This window comes from Condylostylus longicornis, unplaced genomic scaffold, assembly GCF_029603195.1.
Source record: "Condylostylus longicornis isolate FDR11 unplaced genomic scaffold, ASM2960319v2 ptg000030l, whole genome shotgun sequence".
In the NCBI taxonomy this organism is placed as follows: domain Eukaryota; kingdom Metazoa; phylum Arthropoda; class Insecta; order Diptera; family Dolichopodidae; genus Condylostylus; species Condylostylus longicornis.
Window position 1 is genome coordinate 2,025,303 of NW_026577999.1, and position 18,571 is coordinate 2,043,873.

An 18,571-nucleotide genomic window follows, 5' to 3' on the forward strand; every position below is an offset into this window, starting at 1 on the left:
AATTTTTCTCTTTTTGAATTATTAGTTTTTGTTTTACTCTTAATTAATATCTGTTATACTTTTATACAATATTATTATTATGTTTTAAATATTAAGCTCCTAAATGTATGCTATACAAAATTATTATTATGATTCTCTTGTTTTTACACAAAAAAAAAAAGAACAAAACAAAATATGTTACTAATTTATTTACTATAATATTTAATGTTATATACTTATAGAAATTGTACATACATATATATTCATATAAAGGTTTTTTTTGTTCTACACTTTTTGTTATTGTTGTGTTCTTTTTCTGACTTTATTTTATTTTCTTTTTTTTAATAATCATCTATTATCCTTGTATGTTTGTTCCTTTTACCTTTTCATATAAATCTTATTGAATTATTTTAATTTATCCTTGGTAATTATTTGTGTTTTATATATTTTTGCTGTTTTTTTGTTTTTGTTATACTTAAATATTATATTGTGTTTATTTTATATAAGGTTAGCATAATGTTAACTTTTGTCTTCCAAAAATAAAATATACATAATAATAATAATAACAATAATAATAAAAAGAAGAAACAAAACAGTTGAATAAGAAAGGTAAAATACAAGTAACAAGAAGAAGATGAAGAAAGAGAACAAATAGAATGAATTATAAAAATTGATAAGAATGCAAAAACACAAAAAGAACAAAAAACAAAAATGTTTTCTCTCTAAAGAAAATATCCTTTTTATTTTTGGGAATTTTTTTTGAGGATTTTTTTTTTGTTGATTTCCAGGTTAGTTGCTTTGTTTGTTTGTTGTGTATTTTTTTATTATATTTTATTTATTATATTTTTTTCGTTTAGATTTATTGCATATTATTTATAAAAAATAAAATAAAAATTTGCTTGTACAATATTTAAAATGCTCGGATCCTTTATATGCTTTACTTTTTTGCTGTTGTTGTTGTTGCTGTCCCAGTTTATTATTTATTCTAAAATAATAATTTTATGTTAATTTATTTTTTTATATTTTCTTCCATATTATTTTAAATTTACTTGTATTCTTTAAAAAAAAATTTATTATAAATTTCTGGTTCTCTTATTTTAATATTTATTATTTAGATTTCTTTGTTTTTATACAAAATTTATTTTATTTTTTATTTTAAGTTTATTAATTTGATTTATTCATTTTTGGTTTTTCTTGCAGAATTTTTCTAGTCATTTAATTTTGTAAAATAATATTTTTAATTTGATTATTTGTTCTTGTTTTTGTTTGGAAGATACCTTGTGACCTTTTATTTCTCTAATATAATGAAGATAGCAATTATAACACAATTTTTAAATTATTATTTTAAAACTTAAAAATTTTAGTGAAAAAAAAATTATAATTTAATTATTATGATTTTTTTGTTTTGGTTATGAAGTTGATTTTTTAATTTTTTATTAAAAATTCGATGAATTTATTTTTGTAATTAATTTTGAGAATTTTTAATAGCCTTTATTAAGGTATTGACTTTAATATAGAAAGAATGAAGGTAACATGATTTTATTTTTATGATTGTATATGAGTTTTGAGTTGAGATGAGAATTTTCTTTTATTGTTGTTATGCTGCTATCCTTTTCGGCTTACTGTAATTAACTCATTCAGTTGATTTTAATATTATTCTTTATTTCATTTTCACTCCATTTGTTTGAATTTTAATTAGTTGAAAATCTGGGGGAAAAAAATATTAAATAAATAAATAAATTAATAAATTAATTAATTTTAATGAAAATTATGTTATTCTTATTTAATTGAAAATTTTAATGCTATTGTATAGGAGAGTGTTTTTTTTTAATTGAAATAATAAAATTTTTTTTTTTTTTAATTTTTAATTTAAATTTTCTTGATTTGTATGGAAATGCTATATGAATTTTAATTATTAAATATCATTATCGCTTCGTTGTTGTATAGTGGTTTCTGATATAATTTTTGTTGATCAACTTATGGTGCGTAACGTAGTTGCTCTTGCGTTTATTAGGTTAAATTTCTTACAGGGAGAATGCCAGTTACTCAAGTTTTTTAATTTTAAAATGATACGTAATGAAAAAAATTCACATTAATTCGTTAGTTTTTTGTACGAAGGTGCTTAAGATCGGACTCAACAGTAGTAATGATTTTGTTCTTAATTTATGTGACGTCTTATTTCATTATTTATACACGAATAACTCGCCGCGCAGTAATTTAATTTAATATTTATTTTAAATGTAGTTGTATTGGTACTGCTATGCCATGTTTGTTGACTAAGTGACTACTATTTTACTGGATCGAATGCTTGAACTAAGCAATCGTCTGACCATCTTCTTTCATTTGTTTCTGTTGTATAATATAGCAAAAAAAAAGCTTAACGATTTTTTCCAAGTAATAGAATTTGCAAATGAAATTTTATGCAAAAACAAACAACCAAACAAAAAAATATAAGAAGCATTAAAAGTTTTCCCTTTTGGCTCAATTAAATTTTGAACTTAATTTTGAATATTTTATACATGATGATTTTATGAAAATTACCTTAAAAATAACCGTTTAAAATAATCTTAAATGACGTTCATAAATAAGCCATTTTGTCTTTTTTTTTATTTTCTTATTTTACATACGTACAAACATGCACATATGAGCATTGATATCAAATTACATTTTAAATCCTTAAGATAATTCAAAAATCCCAAATACAAGGATTTTTGTTTTTTCGCTTTTGCATTAAAATTTTTTCGTACACACTTTTTTTTTTTTTTGAAGTTTGAAAAATGAAATGAAAACGTTTTTATTGTTCGTTAAATAAAATTTAATGCCAAGGCAAAAAAAAAAAGGTTTCTTTTTTCTTGGTTTTTTTATTTTCTTCCTTACTTGAATACAAGTGCTCTTATGTAAACGAAAATGTTTAATGAAAACGTGCTTAAATTCACACCATTTTTTATTTAACAATTTCCTGTACAACACATAATTTAGTAAACCAGAAAATTCGGCTCGAGATCAGAGAGAAATCGGGTATTACAACTGGGCTGGGAGTTTTGCTTTTTATTTTTTGTGATACCCTAATTTTAAGCTAATGCTGTCCTTTTTGTAGAATAACTAAACGATATAAGTTTGAGTAAAACAGATAAAGCTTTGGAAATTCATCAACCCTAAAACCGTTGTAATTATGGCCATGAACAGAGCTGATTTTAAAAAGATTTTCTCTTACAAAACACTAGCGTATTGCTAGAAAATAAAATAAAACTGCGTTAACAAATTTATATTATACAACAGTTCTTAAATCCCAATAATAATAACGAAAATTAAATTCTTAAATACTCGTGGCACTCAAGTAAACATGTCTAAGCATTTATGAGACATGAGTCAATAGAATTATAGCTGTAAAAATATTTTCATTGTATTTTTTTTTTATTTTCATTTTTTATCTCTTAACTCATTTTTTTCTCACCTTAATCCTATTCATATGTAAGTGTGTATTGAAAATACAAGAAAAAACAAACATAATAAATAAATTTGCTTTTATTTTTAAAATAAAACATTTTTTCCCCCTAAATAATTGACCTTCAATAGCACACGTACACGTACCGTAACCAATCGAATCAATTGTGTTTTTTTATAATTTCTCTAAGGACATAATATATTTACAATATGTCAAATATACTTTGTCATTAATTTACTACAGAGGTAAAAATGCTACTTAACCTGGAAATTTTAAACAGAGCACATAGTTCTGTGTTTCATTTATAAGTTATGTGATTTAAAAGATTTTATTGATTCCAATATAATTCCCATTAACAAAATGTATATTTCATAGTGTGATCCCTAAATTCCCACAGAATGCAAGATTGAATATTGTCGTTTCGGAATAAACCATATTCAATCTTGCCGCTTAAGTTTAATTGAATTTGAAAATCAAATTAAAATTGATTTGCAAATTTAATTGTTCTTAAACTTTAAGCCACAGCAGCTTCCACATAGGTGTGCTACAATATATTTGCAATATAAATTCAGTTGCAATGAAAATCAAAGTGGTGACTTTACTTCCGATATTTCCGATAATAATACTTAATTAAAGACATCGCAAAGTATGACACAAAATGCGTATATAAATATGAGTGTGATTGACCAAATTTGAAAAACATATCGAAATCATCTAAGGATATGAGTAAATGAAAGTTAACTTTTATTTTTGGGATCTAGAAACACAAAAAAGGAAAAAAACACGACATATTTAAGGAAATAATCCGACGAACCAATTTTTAATGCGATGATATTTGATAAATGATACAAAATGAAAAATGAATCGAAAATCAACAAAATTTTTATGTTATGAGTAAATAAATTTTGAGCAGAAGAATAAAATTATTAATCATTCTTGTATATTTTTTGTTATTTTTGAGGAACCCCCCCACCCCTCCTATGTAATATTTTTTGTCATAATCATGATAAATTCGCGATGATATAGTGCGATTTAACCGGATTAAATAACATTATATTCGACATAATGCAATTGATTCGCGGAAATACAAAGTTATACAAAAATAATTGTGTTAAAAGGAAAAGTAAATTTGAAAACGGAAATCAAAAGTTTATTGAGACATGATTTGTTAAATTTTTTTCTTGTCATGCCAATTTAAGAAAATATTTTATGATTAAGGCATTTTATGTTGTTGATAAAATTATTAGAAAATGTTATTCAGTATTGAAGATTTTTGGTGCATAGTAAGTATGAAGGGACTGCCTGTTTAAATTTACTCGGTAAAGTATCTCAGTTTAGCCTTATTCTAAAAGGTGTGCTATTAAAACAAATCTCAAGAAGTGAAAACACAATAATAGAATGGTTTTTATGAAAACCATTTTGTCTGCGGAACATTTCCTATGTTCTTTTGCAGTAGAAAAAGTAGATCGGTGGTTTTTTTGCATCTGCGAAATTTAAAAAATGTTTTCAGTTTTTACAAAATAAATTGTTCAAAAATTACATTTTGAGGATTTTAAGGAGCTGTAGGGAGAAATAGGTAAAAATTTTCTGCCAATAAAATAATTTCAATATTTTTCTATAAAATTTCAGATTTCTATATTAGGCAGTAGAAAAATTTCCCAAACGTGCGCAAGGCGAGAAGGACTCAATCTAAGATAAGTCACGTTTTTTGTGCAAAATTTCCTTGGAAATATTCTAAAAAATTATTCATTTATTCACTGACATAAACTATAAAAAAAAACTTCTTCCAAATTAAATTTATTCAAAATTTTATTGTAAAAATTCACGTACAGCAAACAAATACGCGAGTAAATGCTTTTAATGCGTTTGATTGATTGTTATTTAGTTAGTAATTAATTAATGTAAATTTAACGTACTCATTAATTACGTATTATGAAACCAATAATAATTTTATTTATTAAAAACAAATATTAATTTTTTTTTAATTTAAATAATTTACATAATATTTTTTTTTCACAGAAATAAAAAATAAATTTGCCTGAAGCAAAATTAATCGTTTATAAATTTCAATTTATTTAAAATAATTAAATATTTTTTGAAAAATTAATTTTTTTTGAGGTCTTGACCATATTTGCATACATATATTTCCAATTATGTTTGTATATAAATAAGGTATATTTTGTTTTGCAAGTCAATATGGTGAATATAGTCCAACATGGCTAAAACAATTTTCTTATTAAAGGTATAAACAAAATTATGTATTTGGCCAACAACAACGCTAATAGCAACACTTTCAAATCAATTAGAGTCAGGCAGCCATCAGGCAGTTGGAACAGCATTAACTATAATTCCGCAACATCATTTACATACGAGTAATAATGATGAAAATAGAGGTACTCTCAAAATAGTGGAAAAAATTGCAGTTACAATTAAGTAAGAAAAATATTTTAATTTATTTTGTATAGTTACAGAATTTTTTATTTTAAAAAGAGAATCTAAATCTTTTCCACATTTTACAGGTATTGTGGTGAATTAGTTTTCTACTCGTTTTACTTTTTGAAACAAAAAAAACAGCGGCAAAATTGTAAATTAAAACATTTCTCACATAATGCGGCCCATGCTCAAGTGGCAGTAGTAACAATTTACGCATACTTTATTATTTTATATGTACTTTTAAGAAAAATTCAACTTTCCTGTCTCTAATACTGATCTCCTTTTTATACACTTATGTAATTATTACCATGAATTAAAAATAATAAAAATTCTCTTCATATTATGAAGGCGCCACTTTACACTCTAAAAAATATTTTTGGTAGTTTTTAGACTAATTTCATATCTAAGTTTTCTACTGCATATTCAAATACACATTAATATAAAATTTGCGCCATTGAAATAATCCACTTTCTACATCATCTTAAATTTTTGAAATTTCTCATATCATTTTGATGAATACAAAAATAGATTCTCATTTCGTTATTATTATGGAAAATGTGAGTATAAATTACATTATTTTCGTCCTTTAAAAAATTTGTTTTCCAAATCAAAATAATAAATTACTTGTAAATTAGTATGAAAAGAAAAAAAAAATTTCTATCACTCACTTCAATGTATTAGTTTTTCTTTATTGACAATTTTTTCTCCTCTCAACCTCAAAACAAAGTTATACACAATCTGTGAGATTTTGCGATTCTAAAGATGTAAATATCAAAATGTATAAGAATTATACATGAATAAAATGGCAATTGGGAAAAACTTTGATAATATCCGTGATATGAATAACTAATTATGGGTCAAATAAAAAGCGAAAATCTAAATAACGACAAAAAAATATGAAATCCTTTTTATAGAATCAAAAAGAATAATTTCTCGATTTTCAGAAGCACGCAATTCTAAAGGGTGTCTGAAAATATTTTTAATATTATGCAAAAAAAAAATTCATTTAACTTGCAAATTTATGAAAATCTTTTACTGAATATTGAAAAAATGTGACTTTAATCATACTCAACCAAATAAATCTTATACTTTAATGTGAATTATATTAGATTAGATTTGCAGATTGGCAAGAGTTGACCTTAGACTTGATCACTGTATTCACAAAGAGTAGTATCCAACTGCCTGCTAAGTTTATAATCCTCAAAACAGATTCACCACCTTCACCAAGTCTGAGCGTGCCATCATACATATCCATAAGTGAATCAATCGCCTCCTGGCCAATGCTTCACAAAAACAGAGAAAATACTCAGCCTTCGAATATCTTCATCACGGCCAATTCTACACAAATAGTCTACAAGTTGTTCCGAACTACTAAATTAACCCATCTCCTACTACAGGAATGACGGGCTTCGGCTCGTCTTATGTAGATCAAGGGGTCATTCCTCGACTTCATTTTACTTCCATTTTTCTTCCCATTCACCATTTAATTTTCAAATTAAAACTAATTTTCCTGAAGTCTATTTTGATTTGTCTATTTTGTCGCGAATTGTAGGAACAAAAAAAAAATCAATTTATTTCAAAAAAAAATATTGAAATTATTAATCTATTTGAAAGTATGTGTTTATATTGATCGACGTATCATAATTTTTTCTCTAAAATTTTTCTGTTTGTTTCCCCTTCTATATAAGCAAATATTTTTCTTTTATAATATAAATAAATCCAAAAAGGATAAATTATAATTAAATTGAGCATTTCTATCTCAAATAGGAACAAAAAAAAAGAGAGTCTTCTCATTTTCCTTGAATACATAAAATTTTTATGTAGTTTTAGATTGAAAATGAATTTAAATAGAAACAAGTAAAAACGTTTCAGTCGGTATAAATCGATTGAATTATACCCTGCACCTTTCGTTGTTGTATAGCAATTACTCAAACCTGTGAAACCATTCTAAAGAAATTTCACGGATATGTCTGATTTATAAGTGGACACACAACTGCCAAGTTTCATGAATCTGACTTTATTATTTTTCCGAATATAAAAAATTTGCTGTTGGAGTTGTATGGCAGCCACCCGAACCGGTGCAGCTATCCCATTATAATTTTTAGAGCATGTGTAGAATATAATTTGACACATGTATACAAAATTTTATATTTATAGCCTTATTAGTTTTTGAAATATTTAAAATAAACTCTTTGAGTTGTATGGCAGCTACCCGAACCCGTCGTCCGAATTAGTCCAATAACAATAGGGCTCGTCCTTGGCACAAAAGAAGCAACTTGTGAAAGTTTGGTGTCGATCGGACGGACGGACGGACGGACGGACAGACGGACATGTCTAAATCGACGCAGAATTTTACGCTGAGCAAGAATATGTCCATACCGCAGATGACTCGTTGAAGTAGTTACAAACTCCATACCAAAGTTAATATACCCTTCACGAAGTGCAGGGTATAAAAAACTGAGATTTTGAACTAATCGTTATAATTTTTTTTTTTATTGATTCCTAAACCCATATGATGGCATTAATGAGCATATTCAATTATGCTTTGTAATTGCATACAAAATTGACAAGTTTCTTCAGTTGAAGGATGTAGTTAAACTACAATTATCTATGCTCAAATATCTTTAATTTCTTCTTAAACTATTACAGGAAGTTTCATTTGACAAAGATTTAAACGCGTCAACGAATAGCACATTTTTAACTATTTGCATTGAATTTGTTGTTGAATTGTTCATTTGAATTTAATAAATTGATTCTTTAGGAATATTTTAAATCGTTGTATCCAACCCATGTAGTATTTAATAAAGCATTCTTGGGCTTAAATCCTTAAGCATAATACTAATGTCGAAATTCGAATATGTTGATAGTGTAGGTGGAGTAAAACGTGGCCCTATGCTTCAAACGAGGAGTGAACAAAGGAAAAAAAGTAGTCACTTAGTTATTTTTGAAATTTTGAATTACTTATGCTGATTTCCTTTGGAGTTCTAAATTTAAAACCCCATAACTAGATTGAATGTTGTGAATCTAATAGAAAATATGTTGGCGCACTTCGAAGTTGTCATTGCAGACCGAATCTTCAATATGCCGCAACGAATCTGCAAAAGTCTTCGAAAATCGATCAAGATAGTAAAATGAGCTAAAATTTATTAATTAATGGAGTCAATATGTGGTGCCTATTTTTCGTACATCAAACCTAAATAATTTTCATAAATTATAAAAAAATTTTTCAGTTTGCAATTCGTAACATTTATTTTCTGGTCCTTGTAAGCCGTTTCTTTTACAACGACAATACCGTAATCTTAAAATTATTAATTTGCCTTATCCTTCATATCGAAATATTTCATAAGTACTTGTATAGTGAGTACATGGTATTGAGTCATTAAAATAAAATTGATGAGTAAAAATAAATCTTGATTGATTACAAAAAAAAATTTGTTTCTTAAAAACAAAAAGAATAATTTCAATTATTAATATTCACTTTTGTTAAAGATTGGAAACAAGGAAAAAAAAAAAATTAAAACAAAATGAACAAAGCAAAACTATTTTAAAAGGATTCAATACACAAAACTCTTGTTCAATATTTCAAGTAAAAAATAAAGGAGAAAATCCTTTTAATAATAATTTTTATGTTCAATAAAGAAAACACAAAACTAACAAGAAGAAGCTATCAAAAACATAAATGAAAACTGTTATACAATATCCTTTTTTCTTCTTTCTTACCATAATATTATATGAGAGCTCTGAATTTTCTGATATGGGATAATGTAAACCTTAAGAGGTCTCTTTGAATTAAATGTCAACAACATGTACATATCGTAATATGTAAGGTACTCAATCGAAATTGTCAAAGATAAAAAAAGATAAAAAGTTTTTTTTTTGTGAATCTTTTAAATCTAGTGTAACAAAAATAAAGATTGAAATATTGTAAAATATTTTCCCCTTCCATTATTGTTTATCTATACATTGGGATAGAATGGGATAAAGGATAAATTAATGCCTTAGTGTATAAAGAATCTTAAACATTATTAAGAAACTTTTTATTTCCTTTTAAGTAAATTTTTAGAAAAATTCGTAAAGTTTTGTGAATTTTTTACAATTAAATTGATTTCTATTAGAAATTTTGATTTGAGTTTTACAAAATTGTAGGAGGGAATGTACTCCTGATTTACACAAAAAATAGGGTACGGTAATGAAAAAATTCCCTTAGAAATTAAAGTAGATTTTGTAGGAATGCTGTATCAGTTAGCAGAATTCGAACTCTGTTTGTACCCAGACAAACAGAGTTCGAATTCTAAGACATCAGTAAATTCAAGTAATGAATTAGGTCTGCTCCCAAGATAAGATTATAAATCATTAGTTCATTAACCGGTAGTTAGTAAACCGGTCATTAGTTAAATCTTGTTTACAAGTCTTGATATTACCGGGAAATTTGTAAATTCACTGCATGACCAACGAGAGTTGAAATATTTAGTTCCAAGGAAATATATGGATTTCTTTCTTGTACATTTAAAAAAAGTGGAAGTTTAACCTCTAGGTTTAGTTAATAACAATTGGCTTTCATTAAAAGCTTGTTGATTCGTGACGTTGTTTGAAATTTCAAGAAAATCCGCTATTTAATGTCTAAATAAACAAAGACATTCAATTGGTGGGACCTAATATATCCACGAAAAACTTTATTATCTGGCTAAAGATTGAATTAAAATGCTGAATGAGTGCTTAATAAATGCTTAATAAATTTTAAGAGTTGCATAATTAGAAAGATTCTTTAGTTTTGACTAAAATTTTGTTTTAGATAAAGTGAAAGTAGTTTGCTCAACAACATCTCGTTTAATCTAATATTATCACAACAATTTGAGCTTTGATCAAATTAGAAATTTAAGAAGATTAAAAAAATATGTGGTTTAAAACCTGTTAATATATTGTTTATTAAAAAGAAAGCACAACAACAGAAATCGTCACCATAACTTTACTTAAAACGTACAAAATTTAAAGTATTGAAAAAACAAATATGAAGGACCCCATATAACTAAAGATGAATAAAAATAATCTTCTTTAGAAAATATATAGGATCAAAAATTTTCTGTTTTTATGTCAACACCATAAACTCTTATAATAATAATATCTTTTTCCTGGGGACACAATAATAATAAAAAAAAAAATGAGCAAAAAGGACATTATGATGGTCACTTTAAAAATGAATACACTAGTATAAATTGTACACAGATATTTTGTTTCTTTCTTTACTATCGTCATCATCACATCCACAACAGAATTGAAGACATAAAATGGAAAAACTTGTAATTGTCATGGGCATTTCTATTTATTCTGATGTTTTTTTTGTTATAAATAAAGAAACCACATTTGTAAAACTACATTTATCATAACAACAAAGGGATAAGCCATAAATATTAATTTTCATATGTGTACAACAAGAATAAATTTTATAATATTTCGCAGGATGAAATTGAAGAAATGTATTTGAAATTACAAAGAAAGAAAAGTTAACATTTTCCATTACTCTACCAAATTTTCTGAGACGTACCAATAGTGAATTAGAGCAATTATTGATAGAAGGACAAGATATTGTTAAAATTGTAACATTATCACATTAACATTATAAATTGTAATTGTATCACAGAGATTAAGATGGGCAGAACATGTGACCTGAATGGACGATGAAAGAATAGAATTTAAAATGTTTAATAGTCGTCCTTATCTCAATCATACGAGAGGTAAACCAAGAACAAGGTGGGTCGACAATGTAGAGAGTTATGCCAGAAAGCTCCAAAGTCCAAAATTGGAAATCATCAGGGCAAGAAAGGACAACTTGGAGGCAAATTGTGAAGAAGGCCAAAGCCTATCTCTGGCTGTAGTGCCAAATGATGATGATGTTGATCAAATTTTCTGACTCTAACTTAAAATTGTATTTGGACTGCCTTTCCATGTAGCAACAAAAATTTAATAATTATAGTAATTTCAGACAGGTGATTAAAATTGATTTATTTCTTCAAATCTTTTCAACTAGAAAACTTCCCGCGTTTCATAAACCATGAAAATTTCTATATAAATCCAAGGCGAATTATATCAGCATAAGAAATAGTATGGCGGATTGCTAAGACAAATTATATTGTATTATAAGTAGTAGCATGTGAAATGTGTTTGTTGATATATGAAAAATTTTCTTACTAACGCCGGTGTATTGTTATACATAAATTATGTAACTTATTAAAAACAAAACCAAATAAGTGAAGAGCAACGACGGCCCATTTTCCTTGTTAATCCAGAACAATAGCGGAACGGCAAAAATAATTGTACAGTATTCCGATATATGTCACACACCACACAAATTACGATGTTGAACAAAAAAATTTTAAGGGGTGAATTAGGAATTTAGACTATTTCAACACTGGTGGTTAAATTAGCGGTGGTATTTTGCTTGATTCGGGGTAGTCCAATTTTTTTGTTGTATTTTTTTGTTGTATGTAGTATCTAAGAGTCCACTAAAAAATTTTTTTCGAGATTTTCTTTTCGAAACAGAAATTCTCAGAAAATATAGAAAGCCAACAAAATACCCGAAGCAGTTTATGAATCAGGGCTATCCAATTTGATTTTGATAACGAATAAAATGTGAATAACATGTAATCGACTTTACTTTGCGATGAGAAGTTGAGGCGCTCGGTTTTCATTCAAAAACTTTCAATAATTTACGGCCCATAAAATTGTAAAAAGTTTGTATAATAATGCTTTAGGAAGCGTATTGAAAATTTAAAAAATATGATCCACACGTTAGCATTATTGTTACCGAAATAATTATGAAAAATCTCTTGGTACATTACATAAGTTTTAATCTGTAATACAATGATATACACATAAATAGAAAAAACAGAGAAAAATTAAAAAAAACTAAAACAAAAAATGAAAAAGAATTAAAAAGAAATGAAGTCAAGGATATCTTGAATGATTATCTGTGAATAACACATGTCTAAATATCTAAAATATATATATGTATATATATAAAAATATTGCAACAAGCTTTATAAGAAACTTAAGATTCGGAATCCATATTAAGAAGAAATGTGGCAGAACAAAATATTAGAAACAATAATAACAGGACAATAATAAATAAAATACAATATGCATGTATGTATGTATTTAAACATTATGTAGTTGTGTATGTATTTACATATTCATTCGTAGAACAACATACTATTATAGTGATGCATCAATTTCGTGTATAGTCGTGTATAATATAAAAATATTTCTAAAAATGATCTTTAATATTAGAATGGATTATTATGTGCCCTCGATGTGCTATTAAAAATAATTTTTTCCTGTTCTTATTTTTTTTTATTTTACAAGAAATTTCTACTATAATTTTCTATACTTTATTTAATACACTTGTCTAATATATCACCGAGCCTCTTTTAACAATTCCTGTGAGAATTTCTTAAAAGAGAATTGAGAACTTTTATTTTATTTTATATTTTGGTTACTTTTTTCTCTTATTTCTTTACGTCATTTCTTTTCTCAATACTTTTATATTTTACATGGTAGTCGTATACGTATGAACAATGTAGATATACTAACTAACTTATAGAAAGAGAGAGAGAGCTTCAAGGAAAAAATTAAAGAGCTTCAAGATTAAAAAATTTTACAATTTGATTAGGACATTTTTGTAAATGATTGCTGATTATGATGATGACATTGTATACTAATTTTAGTATATGCTGATGATGTTGATGATAAAAATGGAGAAAGTAATGATAGACCAATAAAATTAAACAAAAACAAAAACAATTGTTATAATAGTGGGAGGAATCCATAGCTTATTTTATTAGGTGAAATATAAAAATTTAATGAATAAGAAAAGTTTAGGAAGAAAAACGTTCAAGGAAGAAAAAGGTCAAAGTATAAAATAACGTTGAAGAATAACTACCACTGAAGATACAAAAAAATGTGGTCAGCACATAGCCAGCCGATTTCTTAAGCTGTTATTTAATTCTAATTAGATATAGGTTTTTTTGTTTCCCAGCATCTTCCAGCTGAACGAAGGATAAGTAAAAATTATTTGGTCCGATTGCCTAATTCTGGTAACAGTTTAAATGGAACATCAAAACAGTTTTCTCTATGTATTGCGAGAACGTAAAAAGCTTTAGGACTAAAAGAAATGAGGTTAACAAAAATTTTTTAATACTTGACTCTGATGGTTATCTCTTACACTTGGTTGCATATGTATTCATTTGATCACTCTTATGCAGTCATTGAGAGAGATAGACTTCTTACTTGTTGTGGTCGTGTAAATATTTCTAAGGGTAGAGGTATTCTTACTGCTTTCCATAATGTTTTTAATGCATTTGAAATTAGTTCATTCATATTGCCATCTTTAGAATCAATTGCAATCTAAATTTTTGCTATTATTTGTTGCTGCACTCTTCTTGTAATATTTATAATAATTTAATTGAGGCTGTTGATCATATTTCGGCTATATGGCTAACACGGAATATGTTATCATCATCTGCGGTGATTTTTATTTACCACAATTTCTTCGAAGTTCGCATCATGAAGAAAATTACATGGGACTAGCTTTTTTTTCTTCAATTATGCTGAAGCAACCACTTCTTGACGGTTTTAATTTTCATAATTTACAATAAATTTCTGATATATTTAGTTATAATTGTAGTTAATTATAGATAGAAGGTAGAAAGTATAGCCATCTAGTTCATTTTAATTTGTCAATCATATAAGGAAGTTTTGTTTGAATAACTTTATAAAGAAATTTTTCTTATGTAATACTGTGATTATAAAGAAGTGGCAACCGTTATACGAGTATTCATTATGAGCAATTCAAAAAAAGGCAAAATTTCTTATTACATAAGACTTCAAACAATAAGAAAAAAAATTTTCAATATAAAACTTTATAACTTTATAAAAAGATGAAGAAATCTTTTTGCAACAATAAACTGTAATATTGCCAATTTATTTTAATTTCGATTGTTGATTGTTGTCAATTTGTATTTAATGAATTCGTATACTATCAAATCTAATATTATACACTTAATAAATCAATCGAAAAACTTCATTTTTTGTTTTATATGGAGATAAGTTGAGAAAAAATCTAATTAAATTGATTATTTTTCTAAGTGAAATGAATTTTGAAAATTTACTTAACGATGAACAATAAAATTTTTAGAAAAGATATTCATGTACATATTCTGTTCTAAATACAAGTTAGTGTAACTGTTCAATATGATATCTGGCTCTTATATGATAGTTCCAAAATAGAAATTTTCAAATGCATTTTAATTCCGGACATTTTAGAAATTCAAATTATTTTTGTAAAAAAAAGTTCTTCAATTTTTTAGAGTAATTATTTTAAATTTTTAAGCTCAATTCTGACTTTGTTGATTTTGTGTCTTGTTTGACGCACATTTCATGAACATTTTATGGTTGCAATTTTGTTTATCTGTAAATTAACTTTTATAATTCAGCAAAATATCAGGGCATCAATATTTTCAACTTCTACCAAAAAATTTTCAACTTTTCGTACCAAAGCTTCTAACATTATTTTATTGAATAAGAATTTGGGATATATCGTATTTCTAGAAATTGGACAAAATACTTTACATTCCTTAATAATGAAATTATTATTAGAATGAAAAGAGGCCAAGAGATCTTTCGGAGTTTATCGTGAACATTTTTAACTCGCCTGTGATATGTCAACAATAACAACGATTGTCAACAATGTCAACAATTGTCAACACTTGCTATTGAATTATTCACGGCTCTATTTTCAGTCCTCATTAAATTCTCAGTTATAGTTTTTCAGAGAATTTTATTATGTGTCGCAAAATGTGTTCCCAATTTTGTAAGAATGATAGAAGGAATGTAAAACATTTAATAATTTTTGCATATCTTTGGAATTTTTGGAATGACAATCCTAATTTACAAAGTTATGTACATAAGCACCAATTGAGTAGTCTATAATATACTCAACATGATATTTTATAAACTACTTGAATTAATTAAAATATTAATAATCTAATTAAATAAGATTTATTAGTATAAAAGTATCTCTTTTCAACCATATAAGAATAATATTAATCTAAATTCTTTATTTTACAAAAACTTCATAAAATAATGTAAAATAAATCTCTAGTCTAATATGTCAAGTAAACTTTAAATCCATGTTATTTAACTTTGTAATTTTGTTTTGTCCCTTGTTTCTTTTAAATATCAATCAAAATGTCCTATATATATATATGAGAAATATAAAGTAAATGACAGAATTATTTTGATTTTTAGAATATAGCCATTCCTCCTAAATGTTTTTTTGAAAGAAATCAATTTTATAAAATAATAAATACAATGTCATCAATCAGGATTACAAAAAAATTTCTTCATATTTTTCCACATACATTCAAATATTTCCACAAATGTGAATGGAAGTGATTAAGTTTATCCTTTGAGAAAATGAGGAATTCTATTTAATTAAAAGCATTTAAAGTAGAGCAAAATTACAATTTTTTTCTATTATCCTACATAATTAAACTGTTTGTGGTTGTTTATGTTTCTAAATTGTACTTTTGAATCCGTACAGTAAACGATTTAAATTTTAATCCTTGTCATCTGTCAGTTATTTAAAATTAGTTTTTGGATTTCCTACATGAGCCATTGCAAACCCAATTATCAAATGCACAAAACATAGAATTTGTTTGAGAAATTATTTTTGAAAATTTTACTCCGAGAATCCTCTGCCAGTGTACCACGCTAGGCATGGCAGTCAAAGGCGATTCCTGTACTTAATGATTTGATGTGTAAGTACTACACTAAGCTAAACAGTATGAACAGAAGCCAGAGTAATTGGGAAAGGCCCGAGTAATATTCAAATTGTATTTTATCGAAAATAATATGGTATTGCTCAAAAATCTGTGAATTTTTATTAAATTACAATTTAATCACGAGAATATTTTATTTTTATCAAAGAAAATTTTGAATTTCAGATGTATTAAAAATAAGCAAAAACGGAAATTGCATACAAAAATCATTTTTCTCTTATTAATTCCATGTTTACGGGCTATCCTTTTAAATCCTTTTTATTAATTCATGCTCCAAAAAATATTATAACCCTCCAAGTCTGATGTGAGCTTTCATTTATAAATTTATTAATAATACATAGTGTTATTTGCAATTTGTATATTGTATTGTATCTAAATACAGCACCGGATCTACCATTATATGCAAAGTAAGCATTTGTAAGGGGCGTCAGAGGAGAGGCACGCCAGAGGAAAGGGACGCCATTAAAAACTTTTTGCAGTACGTTTTTTTTAAACATTGTTTTTTTTCTATTTACAGCAAAATTAACTTTATAACATGCACCTATATAGAAAACAATGTAAAGCCTAAAGGCGAAGGTTTAATTCCAGTCTTTAATTCTATAACTAATCTTGCATTGAGCATTGTGTAATGTGTTTTGCATATTGTTCATTGCTTTTAGAGGAAGCTGAACGGGGAGAGCGCACATTTTGGAAAACGCATAGGGCGCCGAATAATTCAGACCCGGATTTGTATACAAATATATGTATACACAAATTTGCACATAAATAATTTATACATAACATTTAAGTTGTAAAGTGTACTTACAAATATCTAAGAGAAAATATTTTAAGCATCTTTTTAAATTAAAAGGAGCATAAAAGATGAGAAAAAAAACTGCAAACTATAGTTGGAAAAAAACAAAATAACTTTTAATGATAAGAAATCCTCATGTTAGCATTTTAAGGATCTTAGAAAAAACATTTTCTTTTTCGACTCTCTAATCATTTTTTTGCTTATTTTTTTTCATCATTTTTTAGCTAAGAGGAAAAGGATTTTTGATTTTTCTTTTTTTTGAGGAAAAAAAAAAGGTAAAATGATGAAAATATAATAAGAAAACACACATATCCTTTAGATAAATAACAGAAATATTACATGCACATATATCCTTTTTAGTAAAACATGTCACGTTCATATTAAAAGGAGAAGAAAACAAATATGAGAAAAAAAGAAAATCAAATACAAAAAATATTACTTTTTTTCTCTTACAACATTCTTACATTTTCAATACATATGAGTAGAGCAAGTACAGTTCAACGTTTTCTAATATATTCATTAATATATTAGAATTGCGCATAATACACGCATTCAACGTACAGGAAAATGCCGGTTATTTTCATTCATTCGGTTATTCATCTCTGTGCCGGCGTTTTTACTCATTCGTCGAGAAGAAATTGAGTGGCTATTGTATATAACTATATTTTGATTTCCAAGTAAGAAGAATTTTCTGAACTTATGGTAGAAATTTCCAAAAAAAAAAGAAAATACAGTATTTAGTCACCGAGACTAAATATGCATTTTTTTTAACTAAGTCGCTAACAACCACACTCTGTTAAAAAAAACCCCACTGAGACAATGGTAGAGTATTCTCATTAACTTTTGTATTCTACAAGACACGTGATAATTTTTCTTATGGTTGTAGTATAATTGCTATTGCTCGAATTCATATATTGTTATACGTCCCCTAAAAGTATGCAATAAAATTAAAAATTATAAAAATTCAAGAATTTTGTACGAAATATCGAAGCAGCTTTCGCTACTCACTTTTTAAGCTAAATTGAAGTTCCATAACATAATATAAAAAACTTGATAGCACTGCAAATCAAGGAAGAGGAAATTAAA

The 18,571-nt window shown here is 26.2% G+C and overlaps 1 protein-coding gene across 1 annotated transcript in view; it reads right to left on the reverse strand.

Moving 5' to 3' along the window:
• The window catches only part of LOC129608020 (glutamate [NMDA] receptor subunit 1), a 158,498-nt gene that overhangs the window by 128,798 nt on the left and 11,129 nt on the right, over window positions 1-18,571 (reverse strand). Inside the window, exons 2-3 of the mRNA XM_055519319.1 lie at window positions 1,603-1,686; window positions 885-1,275 (exon numbers count right to left, since the gene is read on the reverse strand). The gene's annotated coding sequence lies outside the window, so the exon portion shown is untranslated. The remainder of the gene's footprint in view (window positions 1-884; window positions 1,276-1,602; window positions 1,687-18,571) is intronic.